The sequence below is a fragment of the Prionailurus bengalensis genome, chromosome E3 (genome assembly GCF_016509475.1).
Source record: "Prionailurus bengalensis isolate Pbe53 chromosome E3, Fcat_Pben_1.1_paternal_pri, whole genome shotgun sequence".
Lineage (NCBI taxonomy): Eukaryota > Metazoa > Chordata > Mammalia > Carnivora > Felidae > Prionailurus > Prionailurus bengalensis.
In genome coordinates, this window is record NC_057357.1 from 1,958,376 (window position 1) to 1,986,099 (window position 27,724).

General features: G+C 62.4%; 1 protein-coding gene across 1 annotated transcript in view; it reads left to right on the top strand.

Moving 5' to 3' along the window:
* Positions 1-20,924: 20,924 nt before the first annotated feature.
* ELFN1 (extracellular leucine rich repeat and fibronectin type III domain containing 1) overlaps positions 20,925-27,724 on the top strand; it is a 63,988-nt gene continuing 57,188 nt past the window's right edge. Inside the window, exon 1 of the mRNA XM_043559538.1 lies at positions 20,925-21,183. The gene's annotated coding sequence lies outside the window, so the exon portion shown is untranslated. The remainder of the gene's footprint in view (positions 21,184-27,724) is intronic.

Consider the following 27,724-nt stretch of genomic DNA (forward strand, 5'->3'; position numbering starts at 1 on the left):
ATCCATTTATCCATCCACCCATCCATCCATCCATCCATCCATTTATCCATCCATCCATCCATCCATCCATCCAACTTCCATCCATCCATCCATCCATCCACTTATCCATCCATCCATCCATCCATCCATTCATCATCTAGCCATCCATCCACTTATATCCTTTCATGTCCTGCCCATCTTCCCATCCATCTACCCATCCCCTTCTGATCACAAACCATACTGGACACTGAGGTACAGGAATGCCTTATAGAACCCAAGTTTCCCTGTGTTTAAATGAGACTTTTGAATGAATTGCTCTCCTAGGGCCCTTTACACTCTGGTTTTCCTTGACTTCTATGCAAGGACAACCAAAACTTTAGGCTGACAGGGTTACACTGGTTTCACAAGGGCCAAGTCAGAGACAGGGTCTCATGCCCATTGACTCTGGGATAGACACAGATTGCCACTTGCCCCTGTTTAAGCTGGATCCCAGGAACTGAGATCCCTATCACAGGGCAAGTACAGTGGATGTTCCAGAGACGGCCTCTATTGACCATAGCGACATTAACATGGCATCCAGAGGGTGTCCCTCACTTTCTGTGTAGTGGGAGCCTCCTGCTGACCTCTGGATCTGCAGGACCCCGAGGAAGAAGTGGGGGCCACTCATGCCCTGGGGGCAGGGCAGGTGTCTCCAGAAGCCTGAGGCTTATCTTTCCCTGGGTGGGGCAGGGCAGAGGCCATGGTGTGGAAGCCCCTGAGCTGACATCCTCATCAGACCTGACACCCTGCTCTGGCCACTGCTGTTGGAGCTGTGCCTGGACCTCCCACCTCACCTGTACACCCCGGGGGCTGTTTACAGCCCACACCCGTGCCCCCAGCTGGGCTGCGCACAGTGTGTCGGTGGGTGGGACTGACATCCCAGAGGGTGGCCTCCGAGCTGGAGGTGAAGCGGGGGCAGGAGCCCCGTCTGCCCCGGCTCCACCAGCACTGGGATTCCTGGGGTTGGCCCTGACCTCCGGAGCAGCCTGGGTACTGCCGGAGCACCATAGAGTTTGGAGTTAATAACAGACGTTTTTATCTTTTCCACAGTTTTCTTGTTGCTCTGTGGCCTCTGCCCATTGAATCTGGGCCCCAGCTGCCTCGCGGGGGAGGCAGACACAGCTAGAACAAAGAAATCAATTGACTTTCTGGATGAATTTTTAAAAACTCACAGCAGAGGCAATATTCTGAAAGCGCAGAGGATTTCTTTTGCAAGAGCAGAGCTTTCTGAGAAAGAAAGGGTTTTTGAGTGAGAACACAGACCCAGTGAGGGCCTTTTTCCTGTCCAAACAGGGGCAATGATTGGATCGGCGGGAGGTAGGGAGGGGGCTTCCGAGCCCCTCATTTGGCCCCTGCTCTGGGAAGGCAGCTGATGGGAAATCCAAGTAAGTTTGGGGGCTGCTGGTGCGTGAGACCCAGGCTGGCGCCCTGCGTTCATAGGGAAGCCCCCACCTGACACCATCACAGTGGCCCCCACGGGAGGCGCCCCCAGCCACAGCTCCTACAAGGACATGTCACCATTGCTATTAGCGTTATTTTTGGTTTACAAAGCGATCGGCTTGTGTGCTCGTTAGCTACGGCTGTGTAACAAATCACCCCACAGTTTAGTGAGTTAGTATGGCGTGTATTACCTCACGTAATTTCTGGGGCCAGTCAGTTGGTAGTGGCTTAGCTGGGTGGTCCCTCAGGGTCTCTCGGGAGGCTGTGTCATCTGAAGGCTCAGCTGGGGCAGAGGATCCCCTCCTCCAAGGCGGCCCACGCATCAGTACCGGCCACTGCTGGCTGGGCCCCAGCTCCTCTCACCTGGCCGTGTCCATGGGCTACTTGAGCATCTTCATGACAGGATGGGTGGCCCACGGGCACAAGGAGGAAGTCCCTGCCTCTTGTGGCCTCGCTGGGAAGTCACCTTCTGTCTTTTCCACACTATCCTGTCGTCACCCAGGCCATTCGGAGTCGGAAGAGGCCATATGAGGTCGTAAATACCAGCAGGGAGGGTCTCTGGAGGCCATCTTGGAGGTTGGCTGCCGTGGTTAGTGACGTGCTTTCTGGATCTCAAAGCACTTTGGCATTTCCAAAGAACTGCTGTCTACGGCAGAGTTTTGCACACATTTAGCTCATGGGCTCCTGAGACGTTCCCGTTTTCCCCGCAAAGGGGCTGAGGTGGGGGCTTTGTGAGTCACTGTGGTCATTGTTATGCCCTGAGCTGGGCCTCCAGGGCTGGCGGGGCCCAGGAAGGCCTCCCGGAAGAGAGGTCCAACCCCAGCCCCAAAGAGTAAGGCCAGAGCCAAGAATGAAGGGGGTCACTTCTGGGTCAGCCAGGAGCAAGGTGTACAGAGGACTCGAAAATGCAGCGACGTCTGTCACGGAGGGTCTGGGAAGCCTGGCCCGCAAGACATCCGCCTGCAGGTGCCACGTCCCCATGTGTTCCCTCCCCACTCTGCGTACCAGCACTCGGCCCAGGACGCAGCCCCCAGAGCGTCTGTACAATTCAGGGCCGGGCCTGGTGGCGGAGCGGGAAACAGAGACCAGGTCCACTGACCTTTTGTGCTGCTGTGCGGCCAGCCTGTCCGGGGGAGGCGTCTAGGGGAGGTCTGGAGGCGGGAGGCCTGCCTGGGGGAGGTTGAGGCTCTGAGGGTTAGGCAGGGCCAGGCCTGAGAAGGCCCCTGGGGAGGGTGGCCTCGCTCGGCCTGTCCACACTGGACCCAGCAAGCCAGGCCTCTCACTGCCCCTGCCGGGCGCCCGGTGCCTCCTTCTGTTGTGCTCCCCCCTTCTCGGAGGAGCCCATGCTTTGCTGCTGAACCGCCTTCTCGGGGAAAGAGGGGGAGTTTCCAAGCTTCCCTCTTGGCTGGATTAGGGCAGCGTTAACCGGGCAGACTGGTCACAGATGCCCCTCCCCGAACCACCCAGCTAATAAAGCTCAGCATTAGAACCTAGCTGGCAGCGTCTGCCTGAGAGCTCGTGCTGGTTCGGGCTAAATTAATCCGAAAAGAGAGTCACCTGACGCTGAGGCCCATGTCTTCCAGGCAGCCTTGACAGGGGTGAGGAGGGAGGGCTGGCGCTCAGTTCTCAGTGAGGACAGAAGTCTCTCTGCTGCCCGAAAGGAGACAGAGTGGTCGTGGCCTTGCGTCCTCCCCAGAGCCGCTCCGGCCGGGCTGGGGCGGGGGGGGGGGGGGGAGGTGGCTGCCAGCGGGGTCCACGTGCTGACGGCCCAGACTCGGTGGCTTGAAACCATGGTTCATCCGCTCTCCAATCTGCCGCGTGGGCAGGGCTGGGCACAAGCCGGAAGGCACGGGATGGGGCAGGTTCCCTGGGACGCACTCAGGCTGGGCTGCCCGTGGGCCTCTCCGCCGGGCCTGGGCTTCCAAAGAATAGGCATCGGGGTTCCCGCGGCAGGTGTCCCCGAGACAGCCAGGTGGCAATTGTATCGGCCTGTGTGACCCAGCCTCAGAAATCACAGAGCATGTCGTGGCCATGCCACATGGCGGATGCCCCCAAACGCAGGCGGGGACAGACTCCGCCTCTCAGCGGGGCAGTGGCCGGGTTCTGGAAGGCCTGGCTGGACGGGAAAGTGGCGTTGTGGCCTTTTTTAGAACCACGGTCGGCACACGCGTGGACCCTGGGCTCTGCGGCAGAAAGGACCCCAGATTCACCCAGCCCACAGCTCCCCAAGGGGACCAGCCCTGCCCGGGGCTCTGCCCTCCGGCCTCTGCAGACAGATGGGACCGAGACACCCCGTGTTAGCTTTCCACGTGCTGCGGTTCCTGAGGCGACCGGACATAGAGAAGGCCTGAGCTCGTGGACTTGAGGAGTGGGGGGCGGGGGGCGACCCCATGGCTGCCTGGGAGCGGGGTGGAGGGCGGCCCTGGCCTCATTCCCCTTCATCAGAGGCTGAGGCGCTTTTCTGACAGTCAAACCCCTTTTCCTTCAACGTTGGGTTTCCGGGTCGTTACCAGACTCCCTCCCCCCCCTCCTTCACCTCCTCCATGATTGTCCTTTCAGGAGGTCCCAGCCGGGTGATTCCGGAAACAGTAACGTGGACCAGTACCCGAGCCGTCACTCTGAGCTCACAGTCGCTGAATGTGGCTGTGAGCTGGCCAGCCGGAGCCCCAGAGGATGTCCCCGAACCTGCCCCGGGGCTTTCCTGAAACATCAGTCTTCCAGGTCCACGGTGCCCTGCGAGATGGCTCCAGGGCCCAGGGCAGGAAGCAGGGCCTCAGACGTCACCCTTCACCTCTAGTCCGGCAGCAGGGCCTACGAAGCCTTGCCTGGCCTGGGCTTTCCGCCACAGGTAAGGGTCTCCTTGACCACCTGGGGGACACACGGCCTGGGCAAGGGCCCCGTGGTGGGGTCTGTGTGTGCTCTGGGGCAACGGTGGCTCCAGAGCTGGGCACGTGGATCCGATGGCCGAGACCCCGTGTGAGTGAGATGGTGACAACAAACCCAGCAAGCTGGCAGGGGTGCCCCAAGTCATGTGCTGGGGGGGGTCCCCACTCTCTCTTCCGAGGGTGACGGGGGCCCAGCTCGGCCCCATCAAGCCTCCGAGTTAACAAGTTCAGGCCTGGTGATTAACTAGCTTCACAAAGTTGATGAAAAAAATCCTGATATAAATAAATATTCCTGGAGATATTCCACCCCCTGCAGGCATGAACTTTGAATAATTGCAGGGAATTATGCTGAGGACTAATCAAAACTTTTTTTCCTCTGCTAATTACCTCTGGATTTCATCAGTGTCAGAATCTAATCAACTCCAGACATCTTAATCGACCCTCGGGGATGTGAGGGATGGGGGGGCTTGGTGTCACACGGAGGGGCCCTGGGGCCGGGGTGGGGGCGGCCAAGGGCTGTCCCCCCTCTGATCAGGAAAGAAGCCCTTCCCCACCTCAGGCCAGCTTGCCTTTCTGCCCTCCATCATCACCACCCCTCCTCCCCATGGGGCCCCGGGGGGGGGGGTGGCCCCAGGGTGGCCCCCAATCTGGGGCTGGCTCCGTAGAGCCCTGGGGGCAGTTGGAGACCTGGGGCCAGGGGTGCTCGGGTGGAAGGAGGCTTTGCTGCCTCCCCTGCAGGAAATTATTTGCATCTGATGAAAAATCCCTCAGAGGAGCAGAGCTCAAAGCTCAGGAGCCTGGGAGCAGAGGCCCTCCGAGCCGCTGGCCTGATCACCGGGTTCTCCCTGGTGTCCTGGGTGCAGGGGACCCCTGGATTCGGGCCAGCTGGGCCCCGAGAGGGCCCTCAGCCCCTTGGGGCCAGGCGCCCCGCCCCCCTTCCCCCCCTTTCTGGCCTGGCTCCCATCCCTTCCCTCCTTCCCTTCCGGTCTCCTGGGACCAAGAAAGCCTTTGCCAATTTCAGAGGCAAAACTCAGCAGCATAGAAATCCACCTTCGGGAAGCCCAAACCTCCGCTCTGAACCCCTCAGCCCCCTTCTCCTGCCCCCCTCCCCTGCAAAGCTCCTCGGACAAGCAGGCCCCTCCTGGTTCCTAGCGCCCAGCTGCCTGCAGACCCCACGGGAACAGCCTCATGGGCCTGAAGGAATGAAGTGCCTCATGACCCCCCAGCCCCCGTCCCACAGGCAGCTGGGGAGGTGGGGTGCTGCCCTGCACCCCCCTGTCAGGGGGTCCACGTACACTCAGCATGGCCACAGCGGGGTGTGTAGGACAGATCTTCCTTCCCCAAGGTTGAACATAGTCATGGCTCCCCCAGGCAGGCAGGTGCTGGCCCCATGACCGCCCGAGAGGCCCGTTCTGCTCCCCCATTTCTCCGGCGTAGCAGGCGCTGGGACCCCAACCCCATGTCCTTTCTCCTGCCGCAGACAGAGGGGACCCGGGGCGGGGCCGTGTCCAGTGCCCAGAGCTCGAAAGCTGCTGCGGCCACTCCCCTCCTGTGCAGAAAGCGAAGTCTCCCGGCTCTGGTCAAAGCGACACGAAGGCCAAGTGGTGTTTGCTACCGAACCTTCCTGAAGGGGGTTGAGATCACCTTTAATTTCAGAGCAAAGGAGGTAGGAGGCATAGGGGCTTTGCAGGGAAAGGGCCCCACAGGTCCCGCCCTTGACGGTAGGGGTGGGGAGGGTGCGCTGGGTGAGGGGTCCAGGGAGGCAGGGAGCCCCAGGGTGGGAGGACAGAGGTGCATGGAGGGGGTCTGGGAGAGCAGGGGTTCTAGGGAGATGGGGTTCTGGGGAGATGGGGTTCCGGGGAGGTAAGTTCTGGGGAGGTGGGGTCTGGGAGGTGGGGTCTGGGGAGGTGGGGTCCTCAGGAGGTGGGGTTTGGGAGAGCAGGGGTTCTGGGGAGGTGGGGTCTGAGGAGGTGGGGTCCCGGGACAGGGCGAGTCTTGGGGAGTTTGGAGATGGTGATCCTAAAAAATGTTGGTCCTGGGAAGGCAAGATTTGGGCTTCTTAGGGGGTAGGAGGTTAGAAATCTTGGGAGGTGGGGGTCCTGTGTAGATGTGGGGCCCCAAGGAGGCAAGGGGAAGGAGCCCCAGGAAGGTGGGGGTCCTGGACAGCTGGGGGTTCTGGGGGGATCCCTCTGTCTTGGTCTCATTACTCTGTGTGTCCGGTTTCTCTGTCTCTTGATTCACTTTAGAACTCTCTAGAGGGGGCCTGTCTAGCTGCCCCCTCCATGTCCACCGTTCTGCACGGGGTCTCAGGTGTGCCGCTGAGCAGGGCAGAGAGCAGGGTGCAGGGAGCTGGCCGGTGCCCTCACAGCGTCCGTCGGGGAGGGAGGTGATGCTGCAGCCGCGGCCACCGCCCCCCGAGGTCCCGGGAGGGTGAGGAGAGGCCCGGAGCCCCAGGGCCCTGAGGACCCTGGCCCTCCCGCCACCCTGCGAGCTCAGCTGGACCTTGGACGTTAGTTTCTGGGCCAGACACGGGGCAGGTGCCCGCTGGTGCTGGAGATGGACGGGGTCCAGGTCCGGGGGTCCTCTTCTCCCACGGGACACGGAGGGAGCCCAGCTGGAGCCCCTCCCAACTCCCGTCACCATACACGCCCCCCACCCCCACCCCCGGCCAGGCCCTCTACACACACACACAGACACACACACACACACACACACGCCTTCCGCTCCGGGCGGTGAGGTGACGCAGCCCCCTCGGGGGGCCGATTCCAGACTCGGAAGCAATCCCAGACTGGATCCGCGGCCCTGCCCCCTGAGGGACGGGGTGCCGCTTCCCCACGCAGGACAGGACGCGGCGAGGGGGCAGGACCGGCTGCTGCCTCACCCTGACACTAGCTTGCTGTGTGGCTTCGGGGCCAGCCTCCCCTCTCTGGGCCTGTTTCCCTTCTCTCCTTCTGATCGGACTCCACGCGCCCTCAAGGTCCCTTCTGGCACAGACACCATCTCTCCAGCTGGGCTGCGGCCTCTGCCCTGGGCCGTCAGAGGCAGCCCCCCGCCCGCCCACCCACCCTCTCGGACCCCAGGCTCCGCCGGCCTCTGGCTGCAGCAGGGACATCCATCACTGCTCCGTGATAGATTATCTGTCCCTCCTCCTGCCGCCGCTCTGCTATTTTGGTTGCAGAATAATGTTTATCCCTTCACACAACACTGGCACCCTCCCCCTCCTCCCTCTGTCCTTCCCGCGCTCCTCCCCGCTTCCTCTGTGCGTGCGCTCCCGGCAGAAATCAGGAGATCTTCTCCGGCGACTTTCATGATTTTAATTTTCCGTTCTCCTTCTCCTCTCTTCCCCCTTATTACATTTTGGGCTCTTTCTGGGCTGCTCGAAGGAGCATACGTTTTCCCGGTGAAGTTTTTGTTTTTAATAAAAACCATCATTTATGATTATTTTTCTTTCCCACTGACTGTCAGCCTTCTCATTTCATTTCTTATCTACGCGGCTTCCCGCCTGCCTTGTCACCCACTCGGACCGGGGTGCGTGCGTGTGCGCGCACTTGGGCTGGAGGGTGGCTTCGGGGGCCGAGGTCCGGGCCCTCCCCTCCCCCGCCCCCTCCGCTCCGTAGGCCCCGGGCTTCTGCTCAGCTCTGCTTCATGGGGGACCAAGGTCACAGAGGAGGCGGGCTGCAACGGACCCCTGTCCGGCCTGCACACGTTTCCCCACAAAGCAAAGGCTGCCGGTCCCCCACACCCTACCAGTGGTACCTGGGCGGGTCCCTTCGTTGCTGACACTCAGTTTCCCCGTCTTTACTTGTTTATTTTTTTAAAGTTTTAGGTATATATTTTGAAAGAGAGAGAGAGATCATGTGCAGGGGAGGGGCAGAGAGAGAGGGAGAGAGAGCGTCCCAAGGAGGCTCCGAACTGATGGTGCAGAGGGACTCAGACCCACGAACCATGAGGTCATGACCCGAGCTGAAATCAAGAGCTTGAACCTCAGCCAGCTGAGCCCCCCAACTCCCGGCACCCTGGTTCCCCATCTTTAAATAGAGACAAACAAGACGGGATTGTAGATCAGTTTTTCATTCAACAAACACCGATTGCGGGTCTGCTGACAAGAGCTACGTGCCTGTTCTGGGGTAGGAGCCAGCTCGTAGGTCACCTTCCGGCACACCAGCCCCCCCCCTCCCCCCAGGATGCAGCCCTGGGCTTCCCTCTGATTTTGCTGTGTGGCTTCCGTGAGTCATTGACCCTCTCTGAGCCTTCCTCCATTTCCTTCTCTGGGTTCCCTCCACCGCAGGCGGGACATGTCCCTTCCCCGTGGGCCCCCAGGGGAGCCCGTTTCAAGCAGCGTCGGCCTCTCCCCAGCTCCTCCCGGATGCTTGCCGGTCACCTGGAGAGGTCAGACCTGTCTTCAGGTGTCTGTGACCAGCTGGGCTCTGGAGCCCAAGTTCGTGGCAGGGAGAGGCAACGTGTCCCTGCCACACTGGCCCCTGCTCCCCGGTGATCCTTGGAGAGGGGGCCCCGCTGGGTCTGCTGGTGGACGGGCTCCAAAGCCCAGGGCCACCGTCGCGGGTTCCGAGGTTGATCTGAGGGGTGAGAGGTGGGGTCTGCCCCACCCCTCAGCTTCCCCCAAACAGTGGTAGTAGAGGTGCCATGAATATTCATATGCTCACATGAATATTCACGGTGATAATGAGGCACCTCCTCTCTATCCCCTTGACCTTGGGCCCTCTGTCGCTTTCCCAGACTCCCCACGGCCCGTCTCTCCACTGACAGGGATCGTCTGGCGGCCTGACGGGGGCCTCTGGTCCAAGGAGACCCCCGCGTGGAAAGGATCCCTGGTGTGGTCAGGAGAGCCAGGCTCCCATCTCCGCGCTGGCCTCAACCCCCGTCCCCGTGTGAGGGCTAGCCCCTCCGTGGGCCTCAGTTTCCCTTCTGACCTCCAGGGCCCTTCTGGCCCCGAGAGGGTTCAGCCAGGATCACCGCCCCAGGAGCAGACAATTTCTCTCTGATTCCATGTCCTGAGAGCTCCTTTGTGCGGAGACAAACCCGGAGGCTCAGGTTCCCGGAGGGCGGACCAGGCCAGGCTTGGGTTACCTGTAACCAGAGAGGCCTGGGGTCAGGTGTCCCCGCTGCCCTGAACACCTGCAGCCAGGTCCTGCTCAGCTGGCGGTCCCTCGGGACAGGCAAGATGGGGGTGGGCCTGGGGCCCTCACCGGGAGGCTGCAGGTGCGGCCGGGGAGGGAATGCAGGGGTGGGCGGGAGGGAGTAGGGCGAGCTGGGACCTTCCCTCTCCGGGCCAGGACCGCCTGCAGGGACCTGGACTCTGCTCCTCATGCCGCATGACCTTGAGCAGGCCGCTCAGCTCTGTGCCTCAGTGTCCTTCTCTGTGCACGCCTGCCCACCGCGTTCAAGGCTGAGCCACCCGGGCCCGAGCAAGAGAGCGCCACTCTGAAGGCTCTTGGCCGGTTGTCCGGAGCGGCCCCAGCTGGGGGAGCCGGGCAGGCCGAGCGCTGCTGTGGGCGTCTCCAGCCAGCCCCCTGGCCTGTGCCCCCAAAGTGCCCGAGATCAAGCCCACCGCCGGCTCCAGGCCCCCACGGGCTCTTCCTCTGCCTGTGCCAAACCCCGTTTCCCCGTGTCTCCTTCTTTGCTTACCTGGCTCCCACCGGGCCGTCAGCTGTGGGCATGCGGGGTGCCCATGCCTTTCTGGGGGTGCAGCCCCATCTGCCCCCTGGATGGACCCTCCTCTGGGGCCATGGGCAGTTCTGGGCCGCAGGCCTCATCTGGAGGGGGCTGTGGCAGGAGCAGATAGGGTGTCCGGAATCGTCAAGGCGGACGGACCCTGCCCAGCACCTTCTGGAAAGTTCCGGGACCCGGGGCTCCCCCGGCAGGTCCATCCGGCTGCGTGCGGACTTTGTCCTGGGGGCTTCACCTGCGTCTCCAACTCCGGGGGCTCCATGAGCCACGGCCTCTGCGACGTGCCCAAGACCTTGCACGTGAGGCCTTGTGCGCGAGCACATTCAAGTCTCGGGGAGACCTGAACCCTCATTCCTGTGCTTCCGAGTGCACACCCTGACCCCTGTCCTTGGGGCTGTGCCCTGACCGCATCGGGTGCAAGGGGCACAAAGGAGTGTTTCAGGCTTGTCCAAGGTCACCCGGGCAGCAAGCGGGGACCAGGCCCGCCTCGCCACGGTCTGCCCTTCCCGGGAGGAGGACAGATGGAGGTCCCTTGTCTGTGGGTCTTGCTCAGGCTGACCCTGTGTGAGCTCCGTAGCGGAGGCCCAGCCCACTCCATGCTGTTTGCCTAAATTTGTCCAGCCTCGTCTTCCCACGGGACCCACACGGCCACCGCCGACATCTGTGGGGACACAGCAGAGGAATGCCTAATGAGGGCTCGGCGTGGCCCCACCACGGAGCACAGGCTGGGACAGATGGTCTATCATTACCCATTTTTATTAATTACCGTCTGCGCGTGCCTCGACTGGCTCCCAAGCCCCAGGCTTGTCGGCCGCGCGCGGCCCCAGCTATTCTGGAAGAAGAAACGGCCCTTCATTTAGCTTAACGTGCGTTTCCTCCCAGCTTCCTTTGAGACCAGACGTTTCTGGCTCAGTGCGGTCCCTGGGGTACCAGGCCAGCCGAGGCGAAGCCAGCGGGCAGCTGCAGAGGGCCCGGTACAGGGACAGACACAGGGGCCCCGGTGTCCCCGGCCCAGGGCGTGGAGGCGGCAGACGCCGGGGCCCCCGGGGACCCCGCCCGGAAGCCCCCCTCAGGATGCTCGCTCTCCGCTGGCCTCTGGGAGGGGGGGTGTCTTCCTGCCACGGGGCCCCCACACCCCTGTGGCTGCAGCGAGCCTGTGCGCCCGTGCATCCGTCCGGGTCGAGGTCCGCAGCCTTCCTCAGGTTGGGGGACCCGGCCGGGCGCTCCCGTCCCTATTTCGGCCTTCAGCAAGTCCCTCTCTGCCTGTGGCCTCTGCGAGGAGTAATCGTGTCCTGCTGGACCCACAACGGGAAGGAAAGGGAAAGTGGGCCAGGAGGACAGGGGACAGGGACACTCCCCCCGCCAGGTGGGTCCGGGGGTCGCTGGCACTGGGGAGAAGCAGGACCCCCCAGGCCACGTCGGGCCCCCAGCCTAGAGCTCGCTGGGCTGCCTGAGAGCCGTCCGCCTGCCCTCCAGCTCTGCATCCGGCCCTTTAGGCGGGAGACGGTGGGACACGAAGCACAACATTTCTAGTCAATAAAGAGGCGCCGGGAGGTGTTTGATATCTCGCTTGTGTCACACAGGCTAGGTGCTTTGTCTGCTGCCCACATGACGATCGGTCATACAGCTGGGTCCTGGCCCTTAGGCTGTCATCCGTGGAGCCCGAGGAGCCGGGACACCAAAGAAGTCAGCTCTAGGAGCTCCTGGTGGCCATGTGACCTTTGCCGAGATCTAAGGGGCGGGGAGGGGGCACGTGGAAGGGGGGCGGCCGGGGCTAGGACACGCCCCAGGAGGCGTGAGGCTCAGTGTCTGAGACGGGCTGGGGGCCGGGAGGGGCCGCCCTATGTGGGGCAGGAGGGGCCTCAAGCTTTCCCAAGACAGAGGTGGTGGTACCTGCACACAGCCAGGAGCTGCCGGGGAGGGTCAGTGGTGAGCTCCCCGACACCGAACGAGATCAAGCAAGCCCTGATGCCCCCTGGGCGAGGAGGCTTGAGCAGGAGGAGTAGAGAGGCCAGCATCACAAGGAGAGTATTTTTACCAGAAGCAATTATGGGCGGTACAAGCCTGGAAGGAAACAGTGGACAAGATGACCTCTGGGGTCCCGGGGTGGACCCCCAACAGCCATCCTGCGTCTCGCACTAATTGGTGCCTTAACCGAGGCCCAGGGGCCGGACGGCACTGCTGGCCAGGCCGTGGACTCGGGTCCGAGAGCTGCCCGGCAGGAAGTGATCTCTCCAAGAGTCGGTTCCGGGCAGGGTCAGAGGCTTGCGGCCGGAGAGATCCCAGCCCCGCAGTCTGAACGCTGCCCCACGACCAGGAGGCGGCTCTCAGGGCCCGGGAGCCCTGAGCCGAGCCCGTGCGGGGATGGGGGCGGCCGTGGATGTCGGCCACCGCCTGGACTCTTGTTCCTGTGCTTCTGACCCGCAGATGGGGCCAGAGGAGGGGCTCAGCCAGGGAGGAGGGAGGCACTGGCCTGGACAGGATTTCCTGCTTGTGCCCAGCTTTCCATCACGATGGGGTTTCCAAGTAAGTGGCCTTTCCTTCGGGGCAGGGGAGGGGCACTCTGGGAAAGGACAACCGACCTGGGAGCAAGAGGTGGGGTGTGGTGGGGGGGTGGCCCCTTCTCTGGAAAAGGCCCCTGCTCCCTGGACCCGCTTGCCCACCCCCACCCCAGGCTCCCGGTCCATCCTTCCCTGGACGGGGACCCCAGAGGGGGCTCCGGCAAGGCCCTCCCTGACCCCACAGTCACAGCCCAGGGGATGGGCCACACGTGGGCACCGGGACCAGCTCAGGACACAAAGCTTGTCCTGAGGACAAAGGGGCGGGACAAGCCAGTCAAACTGGGGCTAGACAGAGGCCCCAGTGGGAGCAGAGGGTCGAGGCGCGGGAGGATTGTCTCTGCAGCGGGGCGGGGGATGCTCGTGGTGGGCCTTCCAGGAGCTTGGGCTGCTTCTGAGAACGGTGAGGAGGTTTTGGAAGGCTCACCCCGGCCACGGCATGGGGGAGGCTCGATCGGTGGGTAGCTGGGGAGGCCCAGAGCATCCCTCCTGCCCTGCTAGTGATGGGCCCAGGCAGCCGATGTCCTGGGCGCACTGGCGGCCCTGCCTCCACTCTTGCCCCGTGGTTCTCTAGAACCTGCCTCAGGCGCGGCTGGATCTATGTGTCGTGCGTCTCCAGGCCGCACAGGAGCAGCACACAGACCCACAGACAACTCTTCGGAGCTGCTGCTGTTCCATGTGGTGACCAATCTCTCGGGGAGGGGGCCGCAGGTCAGGGGTGGGAACGGTTTCCTCGGAGGTACCGGCCTGGGGTCAGGAGCCACGCGCCGTGAACTGAAATATCAGATCCGTCCTAAACAGTGAAGGGAGTGTGAGTTCGCGTCTCTGGGCCAGAGTGTGCAGATCAGGGAGACATTCAGGGCTGAGGTGGACAGAACGGAGAGGTCAGTTCATGGACCCGGAACCGGCCAGGGGGCCGGAGGACGGGAAACCTGCAGGGACAGCAGCATTACATGAGACGAGGGGCCCCCTTGTAGTCTCAGAAATGAGAGGGGACACGAGGCCTGAGGTCTGCAGGGGGCAGGGGTCCCTGGGCAACCGCACGGCCTTGCCCTGGGGCACCAGGAAGTCCTGCTCAAGAGAGAGGAGGAGCGGCCGAGGGGGGTGCCCCGAGGTCGGGGGCAGGGCTTTTCCCTATAACTTGACTCTCAGTGCCTCGTGCCCAGTCAATTGCCACCTCCTCCTGGAGGCCACCCCGGGTACCTGGGACAGAGTTAACCTCCTGACGTGCGCAGCACCAGCTTGTGTAGTAAATGTTAGTGCCCGGGCTGTGTGATCTTGGGCAAAGGGCTTGACGTGTCTGAGCTTCCTTTATAAGACGGGACTGACGAGGTTGAGTCTCTGCCTTTGTGGAAGGGCATGCCCAGGGCTCAGCCCCAAAGCACCTACGATGTGCAGAGGTGACAGGGGCTCTCGGGCCAGTCCAGACCCCTGAGGGGCTCCCGGGAGAGATGGGGAAAGTCCACACGTGGCCTCTGGCAGCTGCCTGCCCCGAGGAGTCTCTGGAAGCCCTTGGGGACCCGGTGGGGCCATAATTCAGAGCTCCCTCTATCATTCCCTACACCCCTGCTGCCACCCTTGATCTTTCCCCCCTAGGAAGGAAATCCTGGTGGTTGAAACTATTTTTAAGAAATAAAATACCTCTTGGGGCACCTGGGTGGCTCAGTCGGTTAAGCATCTGACTTCGGCTCAGGTCATGATCTTGTGGTTCGTGAGCTCGAGCCCCGCGTCGGGCTCTGTGCTGACGGCTCAGAGCCTGGAGCCTGCTTGGGATTCTGTGTCTCCCTCTCCTCTGCCCCTCCCCTGCTCCCACTCTGTCTCTCCCTCTCTGAAAAGTAAATAAACATTAAAACATTAAAAAAAAATTTTTTTAACGTTTATTTATTTTTGAGACAGAGAGAGACAGAGCATGAACGGGGGAGGGTCAGAGAGAGGGAGACACAGAACCCGAAGCAGGCTCCAGGTTCTGAGCCGTCAGCACAGAGCCCGACGCGGGGCTCGAACTCACGGACCGTGAGATCATGACCTGAGCCGAAGTCAGCCGCTTAACTGACTGAGCCACCCAGGCGCCCCTAAAATTTTTTTTTAAAAAGAATTTAAAATTGCATACCAAGTATGAACTCTGGTTCATCCTGTGCGTGCCGCCTTGTTTAGCGGTCAGGTGCGCTGATGTCTGCAGCTTACCTGGAAGACGGCTGATTTATGAAGGGAGGGGGAGAGACAGGGAAAGCAGGTGTGTGGCCTAGCTGGTCGGTGTTTGGGTGTCACCGTAAAATCATTTCAACTTTTCTTTATGCTGGAAACATTCCATGATTAAAGGTGAAGAGTGATCGAAAGAGCCCAGGTGCCATGGACAAGCTGCTGGGACCCGGCCACGGTTCACTGACCGTGCGACCGTGGGCGGCCTTCCCCGTCTCCAGGTGTCAGGGTCCTCCCCGGAAACCGGGCGAGGTGATAGTGCCAACCCCCGTGGTGTGAAAGAATTAACACGCAGTAAGTGCCGGCACACAGTAGGTGCTTAATAAGTGTGTACTTTGCTGGTAGTGTCCCTCAGCCCTTGAGTCATCAGGGAGGCCACATGTGCTGCTGCAGCTGATGGGGGAGGCTGAGGCACAAGCTGGGTTTGCATAGAGTCCTGGAGGAGCCAAAGCAATTCTGAAAAACAAGGATGGGGCACCGGGGGGGCTCAGTCGGTTGAGCGTCCGACTTCGGCTCAGGTCACGATCTCATGGTTCGTGAGTTCGAGCCCCGTGTCGGGCTCTGTGTAGACAGCTCGGAGCCTGGAGCTGCTTCGGATTCTGTGTCTCCCTCTCTCTCTGCTCCTCCCCCACTCGCACTCTGTCTCTCTCAAAAATAAATAAACATTAAACACATTTTTTTGATAATTATAATTTTTTTAACGTTTTTATTTATTTTTGAGACAGAGAGAGACAGAGCATGAACGGGGGAGGGGCAGAGAGGGAGACACAGAATCCGAAGCAGGCTCCAGGCTCTGAGCCATCAGCCCAGAGCCCGACGCGGGGCTCGAACTCACAGACTGTGAGATCGTGACCTGAGCCGAAGTCGGACGCTTAACCGACTGAGCCACCCAGGAGCCCCTGATAATTAAAAAATATATAAGAAAAAGAAGAACAAAGCCAGAGGACTCATGTCCCACTGTCGAAACTTCCTCCGGTAATCAGGACAGAGTGGTACTGGGTGGACAGAGGGGTGGAAGGATAGACCTATATGTACATCAGTGGGGTAGAACTGAGGGTGCAGGAAAAAAATCCACTTTACTTATGGTCACTTTCTTTTCAACAAAGACGCCAAGATAATTCAGTGAGGGAAAGAACAGTCTCTCCAGCAGATGGCGCTGGGAAGACTAGACCCCTACCTCACACCATCTAACCCAATCAGCTCAGTGGATCAGAGACCTACATATAAGAGCTAAAACTATAAAACTCTTCGAAGAAAACATAGGAGCAAAGCTCGATCTTAGGAAACGTCTTTTTGGATGTGATACCGAGAGCACAAGCAACAAAGGAAAAAAATTGGTCTTCGTCAAAATTAAAACTTTTTGTCTGCAAACAATTCCAACAGGAAAGTGAAAAAAACAACTCATACGAAGGGAGACAATATTTGCAAATTATATATCTAATTAGGGATTCGTGTCTAGAATATATAAAGAACTCTTAAAACTCAACAATAAAAAGATGAATAGTCCCATTTCTAAAACGGGCAAAGGACCTGAATAGGCATTTCTCCAAAGAAGCCCATGAAAAGTGCTCAACGTTATTAGCCATTGAGGAAATGCAAATGAAGACAAGGAGAGGCACTGCTTCCCGCCCACCAGGATGGCTAGAATCAGACAGATAATAACAAATGTTGGTGAGGATGCAGAAATATGGAAACTTGCGTGCCGTGCTGATGGGAGTATACAGAGTGGCCTCCACTTTGGAGAACAGCTGGGGAGTTCTCCAAGATGTTACACAGACAGCACATGGTCCGACGGTGGCACTCGTAGGTACGTTCCCAGGAGAAACGCAAACATAAGTTCACACAAAAACCTGTTTGTGAACGTTTGCAGCAACACACTTTAATGACACAGAAGGGGGAACACCCCAAATGTTCATGCACTGGTAAATGGATGACGAAATGTGATTTATCCATGTAATGGCGTATTCGTAGGCAATTAAAAGGAACGAAATCGAGGGGCGCCTGGGTGGCTCAGTCGGTTAAGAGTCCGGCTCTTGATTTCGGCTCCCGTCATGATCTCACGGTTGGTGAGTTCGAGCCCAACGTCGGGCTCTGTGCCAACAGTGTGGAGCCTGCTTGGGATTCTTGCTCTCCTATCTGCCCCCTCCTGCTCTGTCTCTCCCTCTCTCTCTCTCTCAAAAAACAAATAAACTAAAAAAAAAAAAAATTAAAGGAATGAAATCGTGATATGTGCTCCAATGTATAGAGAATCTCAAAAATTAGAGTGTTGAGTGAACTAAGCCAGTCACAAAAGCCAACATGTTATATGATTCCATTGGTATGAAAGATATGGAACAGTCAGGTCCATAGAGACAGAAAGTAGGCTAGCGGTTGCCCAGGGTGGCGGTGGGGAGGGGGTAGTAACTGCTCACGGGCACAGGGGGTGCCTTTGGGGGTGAAATGTTCTAAACATGAACAGTGGCGATGGTCGCACAACTCCGTGATGTATTATCTTACAACCTGTCGACTCCTACGTTGTAAATGGGTAAATTGTACAGTATGTAAATTATACCCCAATAAAGGTGCTCAGGAAAAAGCCTTGGGTCCAAGTCCTGACGTGCCCTCCGGGGACTCCTTGGTCAAGTCTCGGCCAGCTCACGACATTCAGTCTTCTCTGTAAAACGGGGCGAGACGATTTGCCTTCCTTTGGCACTGTGGGGACCAGATGAGATGACAGATATGAAGCCATTTTTCCTTGCAACGTTCATATTTACATTTATGGCGAAAGGCAACGTATTTGCGCATTGTACAAAATTCAAATGAGTGCAGTGAAACGCCACTCTCGTTTTCTGGGGTGATGGAAACGTTCAATATCTCGATAGGGGGAGTGATTTCACAGATGTGTACCCTTGCCAAAAACTCATAGAACCAACCCCTTAAGAACGGGGGATTTCACTGTCAGGAAAGAATACATTAATAACTACTTAAAATAAAGCCCTTCCCTCCCTCCTCTCTGTGTCTCCCAGCCCCCCAGTTACCCTACAGGAGGCACGGTTGTTTTTTAGTTCAGTTTGGTCTAGGCACACACGGACAAAGGAAATATTTTGTTATAACCCTTTTGTACACAAATGTAAAAAAAAAAACCCAAAAGTACTGGGTGCTGATCTGTCCCTTGTTTCTTCCCCCTAGAAACATACCCGGAGATGGCATCGGACGGCTGGGGCTCACCTGGGCACGTCCGTCATAACCTCTGTCCAGTTTCTCCCCTCTTGGGTATTTTTCTTGATTTGTAAGAGCTCTTTATATATGGGGATATTGGCTGTTTGCTCGGGTTGGAAGCTGGGATGTTGCTTCTTTATAGATTCTCTGGGCGTTTGTTGTTACTGTGAAATTCTGGGCACGGGAAGAGATTGTCACTGTTTTTCTCTGAGTACCATTTTTCAGGGTCGGTTTGGGGAGGGGTCTCATCCACATGAATTCCAGATACTTGCGCCCCTCCCCCATGTCCAGGCACACCCTCAGGTGACTGACTGACCAGCCTGGGTCAGTTACTTCCAGCCGGGCCATCCTTAGAGGAGAGAAGAGTCAGCCACAGGGGTGCAGAGACCTGTGACGGGTCCTCCTTTATTCTGGAAACGTGCTCGGTCACCCCCTCTGTGCTGGTCCAGCGTGTGGCACGGGGACCCATAGGTGAGTCACACTGTCCTGCCCCCCCCCCCCCCCCCGAGCTAGCTCACAGCACGGTGGAAGATTCAGGAGCGGCCACGACTTGGCTGGGGCGTCCCAGGGCGACCCGGGGCCCGGCACAGAGCCCAGGAGCCCCAGAGCCCCAGGGCCCTCGCTGCCCAGCCTGCCTCCACCCCAAAGAGCACTGGGCTGAATCTTGAGATGGTGGCTGCTTTGTTTTAGCCAAAAGAATCTTGGTGACCCAGTTCCTGGTCTCCCGGCAAACAGGAGCTGTTAATGGGACTCGCTTGTAAGGTGGCTGTGGGGACTGCATTGAGGCAGGCAGTGAGCACATGCTTGACACGTGGAGGTGAATTTTACAATTGCACGCGGGTGTGCCCGCATGTGTGAGGGTGAGGTGTGGCCCTGGCGTGCGTTTGATCTGGGGGCATGGGGGGCAGGACACCCTTACAACTGGCTACAGCAGCAATGGAAGCTGGGCAACTTCTGGTGGTTGGGGGGTTGCAGCAGCCCTGCTCTGCCCTCTCAGAAAAGAGGGCATACTTCAGCATCTCCAGGAGCTGGGGAGGGAGTTAGGGGTGAAACGCAGCAAAGGCCTCAAAGTCCCGCAGGAGGGCTGCCCCTGGGGAAGCAGGTCCGGGACTTTCAAGGCCCTGGCGTGCTGGGGAGAGAGGACACGGGAAAGGGGGCTGCAGGCCGACCTAGGCTACAAAGGGGCAGCGCACCTGCATTAAGGCCCCGGGCGAGAGAGACCCCGAGGCCAGCCTCTGCCCCACCTCCCGTCCCCAGAAGGTCTGAGTGCCCCTGCGCACGGACTCAAGGACGGCACAGTCCCAGACAGCGGCTCCGTCCCTGACCGTCCTCCTCTGGCCCAGGAGTCCAGGGGAAAGGTGGTGTCATCTCCACCACCGTCCCCCTTTGGTGTATCGGTTCCCCGCTCGCCTGCAGGGACACCAAATTTGGCGGGGAGGGCGGAGGGAGGGTTGGGAGGAGCGCGGAGGGTGGGCGCTGGGCGCCGCGGGCTGGATGGAGTTTATGGGCTGCGGAGAGGCCGCCGGACCGGACCGGGCACCAGAGCGCAGCGCCCTTCCTCGGGCGGGACAGCCTTCGGTTCCGCGGCTCGAAGCCTCACGCGCCACTTCCGCCGGCCCGGGGCCTCCTCCGGGAGGGAAGGGCACCCCAGGGCAAACTCCCTCGCCCTCCTGCAGCCCCCTCCCCTTTGCGGCGCGCGCGCTCCCAGGTGCGCAGCCCACCCAGCCGCCTCGGCCTCCCTTCGCTGGCGGGGGCAAGACCCGGCTGCAGGGGCGCAGCGCGGGGGGCGGGATCCCGGGGTCGCGCCCCGCGCCCGCCAGGGCACCCACTCCGCAGTTCCAACGCGGCGGCTCGGAAAGCTGCGCGCAGGCCGTGCCGGGCGGGGGCGCTCTTGAGCCTGGTTTGGGATTTTTACCCACCGCGCCAGCCGCATGCCGGGGCAGGGGCGGTGGGCAGTGGGAGCCGCCGGCGGGCGGTGTGGCCGCTGGGTGCGGGTGCGGGGCGTCTAGGGCGCTGCGGCTTTAGAACCCGGTGTAGAGGCCGGCCGAGGGATTTCGGATCCCCGGGGATTCGGGAGACGAAGGAAGGGGAAGGGGGATCGGTGGGAGGGGAGTCCGCCAAACGGAACGTTCGGGGAATCGGAAGGGGCCTGGCTGATCCCACGCCCCCACCCTCTCCGCAGCCGAAGGGGGTGGCGAGCAAGGGGCGGGGTGGGGGTGGGGGTGGGGGTGTCAACGATCTGGGGGAGGGCGAGTGCCCGAGGGCCGGACCACCCCCTCACCCCCGCCCCCCACGTGCCGAGCCCTCCTCGTCCCCGGATACGCGCGCCCCTGAGGGCTGTGCATTTGCACTCGCGGACGCGCGCGCCCACACAGGGTCTGACTTCAGGTCAACTTTCACGCGGCTCGCGGGTGTGTGTGCACACGGCCGTATCCGCACGCGCGTGCACACCCCCGCCTCAGGTGCCCACCTCCCGTCGCCTCCCAAAGTCTCGTCTCCTAGACCTCGGGGGCTTCTGCTCCAAACGGTGGCCTGGGGCGGCGGCGGGGGCGCGCGGGGCGGACCCCGAGGAGCGGGCGAGGCTGCCTCCCGGCTCCCCTCGCCGCCCCCGCGGTCCAACTTCCCCTCCCGAGGCCACCTCCGGACACCCCCCGTCCACCGACGTGCGGAGCCAGGCCGCCGCCCGCCCTCCGGCCGCCCCCGCCCGCGTCCCCCGCCCCTCCTCCAGCCCTCCCCGCTCCGGCTCCTACAGGAAACCTTCGATCACGCTCAGAAAGAATGTGCTACAACCTCGGCGCTGCCGCGGCCGCCGACACCGCGCCCGAGCCGGAGCCGGAGCCGGAGCCCGAGCCCGAGCCCGAGCCGCCCCGCCTGCCCGGCCGGCCCCGGGCTCGCAGCGCGCGGTCCCCGCCGCCGCCCCGCGCTCGCCCCGCGCTTGACGCAGTGAGCGCCGCAGCCCGGCTCCCGCCGGCTCCGCTCCGCTCCCGGTCGCAGGCCGAGCCCAGCCCGGCGGGCTCCGGGAGGGGCGGGCAGGGCGCGAGGGGGAGGAGATCTGTCTGGAGCCAGCGAGCCCGGCGGAGGAAGAGGAGGAGGAAGGAGGGGAAGCCGCCGCCGCCGCCGCGCTCCGGGGATCTGGGCGCGCGCGCTCCGCTCGCCCGCGACGGTGGCGCCAGCCCCCGGCCCGCACACGGGCCCAGGTAGGAGGGGGCCGGTGGGGGAGGGAGCTGCGCGGGGGCTGCGGGGGCGGGGGTCCCCTCTGCCGCAGCCGCGGAGCTGGCGGGTCCCCGCCCCTGGGGCAGGCGGGGAGGAGGCTCTCCCCGGCGGCGGTGGGGGCGGGCGCGGGGTCCCCCCGCGGCTCTCAGCGCCCTGGCCGCTCCGGCCCCCCGCGCCCTGTCCGGGGCGTCCGCGCCGGGGCCGACTCCCCCCCGCCCGTGTGGCTTCGGTTGCGGCGCGTTGAGTCCGCGGTTTCGGGGCACCCCCCACACCCAGGGCTCCGAGTCGGGCGCACCCGAAGTTAGCGGTCGCCGGGCGCCGGCCGGACAAACTTCCCTCCCCGACGCCGCGGCCCGAAGGCCCGGGACTCCGGACCCCTCGGGCTAGGAGGCGCCTCGGGGACCCCGAAACTTTCCTGAGCGCTGTGAGAGCGAAGGGCGGGCTGGGCAGGGACGGGGAGGGGGGGACGGAGTGGTCTTGCCTGCGAGTGCGTGGTGGTAGCCGGGGCGCCCCAAGTTGGCCCGGGGACTGCCCCCCCAACCTGGAGCCCCATCTTAGAGTAGAGGGCGGGCAAGGAGTAGACGGAGGGCGCCTAGCCTCCGCGCAGGCAGGATGGGGAAGCGGCGCTGCGCCCTGCGCCTCTGGAGCCCTGGAGGGGGTGTTGCAGGACCCCCCCGCCACACACACACACTCCGTTCGCCTGGCCCTGCCCGCAGATGCCGAGCCCGCCGGAAGGACCCGGTTCGCGGCTATTAATAGGCTCCTGTGACCCGAACCTTTCCAGGCCCGGGGAGCTGCGAAGCTGGGCTTGGCTGCGGGGTGGGGCGGGACCCCAGGCCCCGAACTGGCTCCCTTCCCAGCTCTCAGCGTCCCCATCCTGTCGCTCTACCCTCCACGCCCCCCTCCCCGCTCTCCTCCCACTCTTTCCATCCCGGCCTCGGGGTGTCGCCCCCCCCAACTTTTTCTCGTCCCAAATTGCACGGTGTGGCCTGTGGCCGCCCTGTCAGTCCGGGGGCCGGGGCCAGATTGGCGCGATGGGCGCACATTCCCCAAGCGAGTCCTCCTCCGCTGAACGGGTGTGGGGTTCCTGGGGCCAGCCTGCCAGGGATGAGCGGGGATTTCCTCCCGTCAGCGTCTCTTCCTCCCAACGCACACACACAGGCGCGCAACACCTTCGCCCACCCCTGCGGGCAGGTCGCCACCCCGAGTGAGGGGCCGCCGCCGGCAACCCTGGGGAGATGTGGAGAGCCGAGGGGACTCGCGGAGCTCCGGAGAGGGTTTCGGGGTGTAGCTACAACCGCATGTGCAGGGAGGAGGCGATGTCCTGGTGGCCTCCCTTCCAGCGTCGCCTTCACGCAACCCGAAGGCCCAGGAGGATTCCGTTTCCTCCTCCCACCTTATCCCAACACTCGGATCCAAGCTGGAGTGCATTTGAGGGTCTGGGGGGCGGGGAATATGGGATACTTCTTCCCGTCTGCCCATCTGCGGAGCCCAGCTCCCAAGCGGCTCGGGGGTCTTTGTCCCCCAGGGCTGGCCGCCGCCCCGCCCCCTCCCTTAACTCGGGGACCCCAACGCCTTCCAGCGCTCTCGCGTGCTGCGCTCAAGCAGTCTCACAGCTCTGTTGAGCGAGGTGTCGCATCCTTTTCCCTGCTCTGGGTCTGGGGGTGGGGCAGGGGGCGTGGATCGCAGCACTGGGTCCCCGACAGATGTCCTCGCGGCGGCGCCGGCGTCTCTCTGAAACAGATTTAATGACTTACACGCAGACCGCCTAGCGGCGCGGCCACGGGGGAGGGGCGACCCAGCCGAGACTCGAGGACAGGTCGCAGCCGGAAGCAGCCTCTGCTCGGACTGCTGGGTGTGGGGGGGGGGGCGCGATAACAAGGACCCCGAAGCCGGCCCTTCGGCTCCGTCTCCAATCCCCTGCTGCCCCCAACTCTGTGCTTGGATCCCTGCGCCTGCCCACAGATCCTCCGATTGCGGGGACCTTCCCTTGAGGACTTCTACCCCGCCCCCCGCAGTTGACCTCTGAGCCCCTCCGCAGAGCCCCTACCCTGGGAGGCCAGATACCTGCCTCGGGGTTGGCCAGTGCAGGTACAGGGCGTGCTGCGGCCTCTGGCCTCGGCTTACATGCTGCAGAAATGGGCTCACATCCCTTGGAACAGGCGAGCCGTGAGAAGGTCGGGATCTAACTGTGGGCAGGCGCCTAGCACAGTCCCTGGCATGCTGGAGACGTGCATCCACACCATCCTTCCAGGGCGGAGGTGGTCGGCCAGCAAGGGTCTGGGGGAAGTCAGAAAGGGAGGGAGCCAGTCACCTCTGGCAGGGGGTTGCCTAGGAAAAGCCGCACGGGGATCTCGGTCACTACTGAGCATTTTCCGGGCAGAGCGAGGCCAGAGGCTGGAAGGTGGCTTTCTGGGACCTACCAAGAGTGACCAGAGTCGCCTCTGAGAGAGGACCGGTCTTGCCCCATTCCAAGCTGCAGCTGGAGGCCTTCTGAAGGCGAGGGGAGACTTGTCACCGTCTTCTCTGTCCCCTGTGCCCAGGCCTGGCGTATCTGAGGCTTGGAGTACCTACATGGTCATACACCTTGGCCTGCACTGGCTGGGACAGGGGTGTGGGTAGGGGGCTGCCCCAGAGAAAGGCCACGTACAGCTCAGATGCCCCAGATGGCCCAACAGCCTTCTTCCCTGTGCCTCACCCCTGACCCTGGAGCTGTCTGTGTCTGCGCCCGGTACTTGTAGATGACTGTGGGGGGACACCAGCTCTCGCCCTGCACCGCACCCTCAAAGGAGCCCCAGCAGACAGGCAAGAGAGGGCCACAAAGCACGAAATTCCTAAATTTTCCTAAATTCCAGCCTGGCAGGGGGAGGGCAGCTCAGAACCCTCCCTGTGCTTCCTGGTCAGCCTTCTGTGCCTGGACGGGGCTGGGGGCTGGCCAGTCCATATAGGACTTGCTTGTGCTGTGGACGTTCATTCACATTCTCTCTCCGGTCCCCACACACTATAGGATTTATCTTGATTTGCTGCCTTTGAATTGAGTCAACTCTTTTGTATGCTCGGTGAATTGCCCAGCTGCTGGCGGGGAGCGGAGAGCGTGCCGGGGGTACTGAGGCCGGGAATCAGAGGCAGGCGGGGGACAGGAAGCGGGGAGGGGGCGCGGGCGCCTGCGGTGTGTGTGTGGGGGGGTGGGGACCGACCAGGCTGTGCGGGACGCGAGCAAGGCCCTGAGCTGGGAACCTGGCTGATTGAGGGGTTATGCCCAGGCCTGCCCGGCTCGAGCGAGGAGCCGGCAGGGGTCAGGAGGCTCCATCCTGGGGATGGAGAGTGCCCCTCGGCCCCTGCTCTGGATGGGCTGTGAGGCATGGGGCAAACGTCCGTGCTTCTCTTGACTCAGTTTCCCTGCCTGTGATCTGCGGGAAGAGGGTCTAACACACGCAGGTTGTGAGGGTCAAACTAAACGGGAAGAGAGTGCGAGAACCCCGGAGTCATCCCAGAGGTGGGGGTGAGTAAGGGAAGGAAGGGGGGAGCCAGGGCTGGGGAGGAGAGGGGGCGGCCCTACCTGTCCCTTCCGCCCCCCCCCCCCCGCCCCCCGCGCCGTGTTCTGTGCCTCCAGGTCCGCCTCCTCGACGAGGGCCGGACCGACGGGCCCACCCGGGTCCTGAGAACACCTGGGCTTTGCTTCGTGTGGTGGGGGTCGCGGGTGGCTCGGGCAGGCACCGGCTTCCGCGCGCCCCCCTGACCCGAGCGCCGCCCCCCGCCCCCACCCGCACCTGGATGTGGGAGGAAGGGCAGGAGGGGACGGCGAGGAAAGCAGCCCTCCCCCCTCTCCCGTCCCCCGCCCCCCTCCCGGCGGCCGGGAGGGAGGGAGGGGAGCGGGGCGGGCGCGGGCTCGGGCTCGGAGCCGGACTCGCGTCGGGCGCGGGCGGGGCGGGGGGAGCGCGGGGCGGGGCCGCGCGCGGATCGATGGGCGAAGCTGGGGAGGAATCTCAATCCCCGGAGCGAAGTTAGAGCCTGGAGGACGGCGGCGGCGGCGGCGGCGGCGGGCGCAGCCCGGGAACGCGGCCCGGCGGCAGGTAAGCGCGGCGCCCCGGAGCCCGAGGCCGAGCACGGCGCGCGCCCAGCCTGGGGGGCGCGGGACCCCGCCGGACCCCGCGCGCTGCCCCTGCGCCTTCGGCCCCGTGCGCCCTCGGGGCGCGGCGGGCAAAGTTGGAGGAACTTGGCGGCGCGGGCGCGCGGCGGGGCGGGGGTCCGGGTCGGGGTCCGGGTCGGGGTCCGGCCGCCGTCCCCGCTCGCTCTGCCCGTCGCACCCCTGCTCGCTTGCGTGGCCTCGCCCCTTCCCCAGCCCTCCCTCCCCTCGGCGGTCCCCTTCTCGGTCCGCGCCGGGTCCTGCGCCCCAGAGCCGCTGCTCGCAGCGGCCGACCCTCTGAGACCCCCCCCCCCCCGTCCGTGCCCGCGGCACCGTCCCTGCCCCGTCTGCCCTCCCGGGCCCGGCGTCGCGCGCCTCCGCGTTCTGCTCTGGGACGGTCCGGCCACACTCGGGGGAGGGGCCGGGGAGTTGAAGCCCTGGCGTGGGGGTGGGGGCCTTTGCTCTGAACTTGGTGGACCCCCGACCTTGGACCCGTTTTCATAGCCGTGTCTTTTGGGGGAGTGGTGCTGAGCCTCCTTGCCCCAATCCGCCTGCAAAGACAGGAGTCCCCTTGGAATCCTTTAACATACGCCTGTCGCCTGCTTGCACCCCAGGGTGGGTTCTCCTGCAGGTCTCCTCGGACACGGACCCACCGCCTCTGGCGTCAGCTGCGCGATCTCGGGGCAGATAACCTCCGGATCCTCAGTTTTAACATCTGTAAAATGGAGGCATGATGATAATGTATACTTTACGGAGGAAACACCACGGTGAAGGCTTAGCCCTGGGGGGCCCCTGGAGGCCTTTCCTCCGGGCCTGGAAGACCAAGCCAGGTTTGCACCGCCCGGCAAAGCCTCAGGTGCGAGCGTCTTCTCTGGGCGCTTGCATCATGGAGCCCTTGCTTGGATACAGCTGTGTCTGCCTTATGCCTGCTTTATCGGGCTGGAGGCCGTGCAGAAAGTAGTCCCAGGATCTTAGATCCCATGAGCCTCAGGAACAGGAGCTTTCGAAGTGTGCAGAGTGCAGGGACTTACCATCGGCAGACCTCCCCACTGCCTTTCACAGGGGCCGTCTCCAAAAAGACCCCTAGCCTCTGCCCAGCCCTGAGAGGAAAGGAGAAAATGGGGCCGCGTTGTTTGGAGCCTCAGAGACTCTGACCACCTGGCCGGCCCCCTGGCCTCCTCCCCAGCCCTGGGTCCGGGCAGCGTTCAGCTTTTAGCTGAACAGCCCTGGGGGGACGGAATGATAAGCCCCACGCCAGGTTTGTGCCCCACTTTGTCGCAAGGGGACTACCCAGAGTTGGAAGCACAAACTCCAGACGGTGGGGTTTGGCAGGAGGAAATGCCCACCTTTCTTCTGCATTTAGGGGTCTGGAAACGGGCCAGGACCCCAGCCCCCACTTTAGTCCCTCATCTTCCTGGGCAGGTGCAGGGGGAAGTCTGAACGCCTCCGGTGGGCAGACGACCTCCAGGTCAGACAGGTTGGGAGCCATGCCCTCCCCGCATGGGAGGACCCTCTCCAGGGAAAGCTCCTCTCCCTCACCCCCCACGTACCTCCCCTGAGACACAGGCGGCTGGGGTTCTCAGCAGAGCCCAGGGCCGGAGCTTAGACTGGCAGCCGTTCTCTTAGACTCTGGGATTGGAATCCTTGGACCCCGGGTGCCTCCTTGTCGGCATCACCTGTTTTGGGAGAGAAAAATTAGTGAGACCGAGACTCTGTGGCTCAGATGGAGTAAAAAGGGAGCGTCTGCCTGGGTCCCACATCTGCGTGTCCCTAGCACACACACCACACACGCATGTACCGTTCTAGATTTCAGTGGGATTTTCTAAACACTCCGGAAGCCCTCTTCCTCAAATCCTCCTGGGTCAGAGCCCCCACCCCCCCACCTAGCTGTCCCTTCCTCCAGGCGCCCAGTGCCCACGAGCAGACGACCCTGTTTTTCTGAAGATGCCGTAGCAGCAGGGAAATTTGTGAGCGGAGGTGCTTGGACGTGGGGCGTTCGCATATCCCGGCAGGAAACAAACAGGCAGACCCTGGCGACGCCCCGCGGGTGGGTGGGTGGCTGGCGGGTGATACATGTGGAGGGAGGGCGAGGGAGGAAGAATGCGTGTGAGTGACAGACAGCACATAGATCTCCAGGGCCAGGTGACGGGGCCATAAATTTCCGGGCATGAACCTGGAGCGGATGGTGGCGTTGCCGCGGACATTGGATACATTTGTCATCTCCGCGGTCCCCGCCGCGCCCCCCCACAGCGCCCTTCCCATCTTGTTGTCTGTCGTGGATTCCGATTGCTTCCAACAGGGGCTCCGGTGTCGACTGGCCTCGGTCCGTGGCCGATGGTGCCGCCCACGCGGGGGACCGGAGCCCTGATGTGGAAGGGACCGTGCTGTCCTCCCTCCCA